The sequence below is a fragment of the Toxorhynchites rutilus genome, chromosome 3 (assembly GCF_029784135.1).
Source record: "Toxorhynchites rutilus septentrionalis strain SRP chromosome 3, ASM2978413v1, whole genome shotgun sequence".
Classification (NCBI taxonomy): Eukaryota; Metazoa; Arthropoda; class Insecta; order Diptera; family Culicidae; genus Toxorhynchites; species Toxorhynchites rutilus.
The window spans coordinates 107,287,343-107,292,658 of NC_073746.1; the positions used below are offsets into that span (position 1 = coordinate 107,287,343).

General features: G+C 41.3%; 1 long non-coding RNA gene across 1 annotated transcript; it reads right to left on the reverse strand.

Moving 5' to 3' along the window:
- Window positions 1-3,375: 3,375 nt before the first annotated feature.
- LOC129776024 (uncharacterized) lies at window positions 3,376-4,218 on the reverse strand. Its single transcript, XR_008743047.1, has 3 exons — window positions 3,984-4,218; window positions 3,651-3,918; window positions 3,376-3,586 (listed from the first exon to the last, which is right to left on the reverse strand). It is a non-coding gene; the product is annotated as an uncharacterized LOC129776024 (long non-coding RNA).
- Between the last annotated feature and the right edge of the window lie 1,098 nt (window positions 4,219-5,316).

Below are 5,316 nucleotides of genomic sequence, written 5' to 3' on the forward strand. Positions count from 1 at the left end.
AGAACTGAGGTTTTGGAGACGAACTCTACGATCTGTCGAGAAATAAACGAGCTATAAGCGTTCTGAAAAACCAACAGTAAATACAGGGACTTATGACCTTCGGATTAAAGTCCTTTAAAATAAGAACAGAGCAGCAGGAAATACATAGCTCATCATGTTGCTCCTTAGTTATTTTTCTATACAATGCGGATGTAACGTCAGTCAATTTTCAACATCAGTTATCAACCAAAGAAAGCAGTTCTTGCTACCGAGAAAATTCGTTAATGCCATCCTGCATACAATTTGAAGCCACTTTTAATTCGGAAACCATGTATGGGTTTGTGAAAACTGAATGATCAATTTAAAAGACCCCAGCAACCAATAAGTTCAAAAACAAGCATAAACAAAATAATTCAGTTCATATTATATGTCATATTATGTCACTTTAGAATGCATTGGTATTGTGAATAACTTTTAATAACTCTTCTTTGAATGGTTTAATGGCCCTGAAAAGCGCCTTGTTTTACGGTGGCTGATTTTGCCACCAAAGCAGTCTGTATAAACAAACTTTTTCCTCCTTCTACCTGCTGCCGTTTTGCGATTGCGTTTGCCACTCGCTGAAACTAGTTGTTGCCACCGAACCGAATGTGGTATGGTCTCATTGTCGTGAACAGCTTTGCAAGCCAACTCGAGCACTCCGGCGGCCGAAACTCTATAACGCCGGCTAGGTGGACTGGTGCACTGGTACTAACGCGCTCGGCCTAGCTACCCTTGCGGGGAACTCCAGACCAGCACGGTTCGAGCGGGATTTTGTCTTTCCCTTCACTCTTCCTCCTTTTCCATGTCCAGACATGGCTGCTTGTGTTGGTTTTTTGATGTGGTGTGGTGCGAAACGATGTGGTGTACGGTTTGAATGCGAATGATCGTTACGGAAGGAAGGAAGGAAGGTATTGTATTATAGAGACTTTAAACTTTTGCAGTTCATTCGTCTCTAGCCTTGAGAAAGGCCCTTTGAAAAATCTACTCTACTTTACTTCAACGCTACCACCTCCACCCTCTTGCCTTGAGAAAGGCACTCGATCCCTCGCCGTCCAGCTCGTCCAGCAACGATGTTGTCCAGTCGGTGTCCACACAAAGAATGGTCGTTACGGCAGCGGAGCGGGGATTTTTAAGCTGACTGGCTGGCTAGAGAATTACGCATGTATGAGACTGCGACCAATGTTTCGTTCATATTTTTTCTTTTTTCTTTACAATCGTGCTTCATTGTATTTCGCTGCTGCTCTGGTTGCCCGTTTTGGTCGGTACGATTTGAGGAGCACAAAATGGACCAATCAAAAATGGGCACATAGTGCATTTGGACAATGCTTGATATTTCACAATTATTCAATTATTTATCTCGAGAAAAATGAAATGTTATTCGTTATGATAGAGACGTAGATATGTTTCCTATCAATTGATGCAAAAACCTTTGCGATCTTTTGAGGAATGCTCGAGTTATAAGCGTTCCAAATCTTGCATTTTTTCCTACTTGTTCAGTGCCTAGATTTTCATTTCACCCCCTATATCTTCCGGTTAGACGTAGTCCTACGTCAAAAAATTTGGGCGGGACGAAGTTTGCCGGGTCAGCTAGTATCGTATAAAAGTGACACATTCCCAAATTAACATTAGCAGGAATTCAAAAGCTTGCATCTTCCGCGGTCATTACCCAAATTATTTAACTCACAAGTATTTTGATTTACTCGGATCATTACCTAGAACAAACTTGTTCCATAAGAAAGCTTTTTCCACCACCACGCTCTCGAGTCCCTACACGAAACATAGCAAGGCGCCCCATTTCTATTGACCTTTCGGAATAATTCTCCAATAAATCACAGCTCATCGAGTGCCATATCCTCGACAGGAAAACCTGCTTTATTGGGCCATCGCGCCGGGCAATTGCTTCCATAAATTCAACTTTTATTGCGCCTGGCGACGGTAGCGACGACAAAAGTTTATTAATTTTGGTGAAAGCTCTTTGCTTCTTTGTGCTAGTGGAGCGTTTGGATGGGTCGAACGTAAAAATTGTTAGCAAAAGTGTACGACGCCTGCTGACCGCAAATGGGGAGAGCTTGGTTTTCTAGTAATGCTTGCCGCCCCCCTCTCACAGATAACATCGAGCTTAAGCTGAGCAATAATGAAACATGATCCGATCACCACTTTCTCAATCCGGAGGCGAGGATAGTGTAACATACGATTGGTCAGCATTGGGTCGGGAAGCGCATATGGAACAAATCACCGTACGGTTCATTTCTTTTCTCCCCGTTGCTTCCGGAAGAACACCAAATCGTCACTTTATTGATTCTTTTGCCAATTGAGTGTTTATTGGTCGTAAAATGATAGTGGCGGTTGACTGGATGTGGCGGGGGGGGAGAACGATTTTGTCGTACGAGATGAGCTCGTCAGAACTTGCCATGCAATCAGGTTATTGGCCAGGGCGCTCACACATTCGGCGAGCTTGTGACTGACGGCCGGAGTACCGGAGTGGAGAAGTACGACAATTCATAAAGCTGCTCGTAAAAGTATATTGGAGCCGGAATACACACACACACACCCTCTCTCAAAGCTAAGCATATGATTGTGGGTGGACGAACGTTGCCACGTTTAAGAGTTCGGTCTATCAGAAAACATATGAATTGGAAGTGCAGGGCAATCAATTCCAATTAACTTTCAGAGTGAAAGTTAGCTGGATCTTTTTTATGACATGAGAAGTGCTCTAGGAGAATCATAACAGACGATAGCGTGTAGGAAGTTTATTATATTCATATGTCACATCCACAAAGTGTAAACGAATCACGTAATGGGTACTAGGAATAGGAGCGATCAGAGCGGCGTAGTCGAAAGCAAAGAAATGTCCCACATCACATTGCATCACGGATAAAAAACGCTGTAGAAAATTATCCATTGAGTATTTTCTCTGAAATTTTGGGTAGAATTAATTTAGAGTGTATTGTTTACACTGTATTTATATCGCTGTCAGTTTTTTGAGAATTGGAAAAAATGGCGCCACCTGAAAAGCAACGTTGCGAATTGATTTCGCCCAAGCACCTGGAAAATCCTCAACTCTCTCATCGGGACATCGGAAAACAACTCGAAATCGTGCAGTCAATGGCGAATCGTACCCACTCTACATTGTTGTGTCGAATTGGTCCCAACAAACGGTGTCGACAACGATACCGATATCGTGCCATTTTGCAACGATTTTGTCGACCTACCCTTCGTATTCAACAACCAATTTCGAGCCAAACCTGTGCCAATCTGGCACCGCGTCGACCGATTGCAGTACTGCTCAACCGTTTTTATGGCTGTGTGTTTTCAAAAAGTTTAATGTTAAGCAAAAAAAAAACAAAAAATTGCGTTGTTTACAAATATTTATTTATAATAAATTCATACAATTGTGCACTATTGCTATTCGCAGCGATTATACCGTCATCAGTAAACTCCCGTCAGCTACAAATTTCTTCATCGGAATCGCAGTCGGCTCAATTATTTTTGTCCCTTTCGTTCCGTCTAGCAGACACACCTAAATGCGTGAGCAATCATGACTGTTGAGATGGATGAGTTTTTTATTCTGAAATGAAATTAAGAGATCAAAATTCATATCATAAGTAAAAATTAAAACCAGTCATACTTACGGGTATTCAAATTGGTTACGTTCGTGTTGAAGTTGTTGTTGGTGATTATGGTGAGATGAGCGCTTTGGTCTGATCCCAAAAACAATACTTTACCGAAGCTGCAAACTCCGTTTTCATTCCATCCAGATCACCGCTATTCCTTCATTTTCATTTATACATTTCTGCTGTTGCTGCTGCTTTCCTTCCTTTGACGCGATATATTAACAAAGACTAGCTGCGTTCACCACAAATTCGCCTGTATTTTGTCTCCGTGTTGTTGATTTTGTTACTGAAATTAATCAAGGAAACATCATTTATATTTTATAATTAAATATCAAAATTATCCTTACTTACAAAATTTAGTTCTCGAGTCATTCTCTGTTATGTTTTAAATGACAATTCAGAGAGAAAGAGAAAAAGCAATCTCTACAGTGATGCCGTTTCGCTCAGTACCAAAAAATTGCATACAATTATAGTTCAACTATAGACAGTGCTGCCTGCGGGGGGTAAGGCGGAGGTAGATTCCAGCACTTTTGTAGCATGTTACTTCGTTTCGGTCGACATCGGGCCAATGACTGCTCGATTATGTTTGGAACTGGGTATGATTAAACGTTACAACGTTACAACTCGAAATCGTGCAGCCAACGGTGAATCGTGTGATTAAACGTTACTACACCCAAACTAGCGTTGGCTGAAAACATTTCATCTTTGGCAGAAATGATGCCATTTCGTGTGCTGGAGAGTCAAATGCGCAAATAATGAGCTGTTTTAATAGCTGAAAAATGGTTTGTACGTATGCGAGCAGACATTTCTTTCTGTTTTCTTTTCTCATTTCATTTGGGATTGTGCAAAATATATGATAAGCTTTCATATGCTTTCATTCAAATGTGTCTCCTGTTTCGCTCGCTCATATTGGCTCTAGCATATATATTATACAAATGATATACATGTATTGGAGAATAGAACACTTTCTGCTATTTTCCAGCTCATTTAATGTAATAAATCGGGATACCATAACATGTGCTGAAAATTAACTTTGGATGTACGAAACTCTGAGCATCAAACGCAATGAGAAATGCGGTAAGAATGGATGTTCTATTAGAGATCAGGATCACAAGCGTGTCTGAATACCGATGCTTAGGTCAGGGATGTGGCCATAAAGTTGAATCTGTTCAAGTCTTTCGTTCAGACAGCCAAGGACCGGGAGGGACTGCATGTGTACAGTGTGCAGAAGGATCCTAATCCTGACGAACGGCGAAATTCGGTGGGAAAGTTATGGGCTCGGAAACTGTACACCTAGATGCTGACAAAGCCTCATTGTCTCATCATGAATGAGTTGAATGATATACTACATGAAATGTCTCGGGATTATTCAACAGATAGCGCCACTAAAAATGAACAAGATTCATTCCGATAAGTTCATCTCATCCCTGGTCACCATCCGTTTAAGAAATGGGTCTATTGGTCTTAATTGGTGTGACACCCAAACATCGAGCTTCTTATTGAGTCCAGCATTGCGGAATTGATTTAATACATTTTTGTAGTGGGCGATGCTACGACTACTAACATGCCGGTCAGCTTTGATTTCAACTTTGATCGACATTTTCGACGACGGGTTTGTCTGTGCGATGTGCATGTTTAACATAAAAATGCCTGAATGGAATGAACGAAACCAAAACTGCACGCT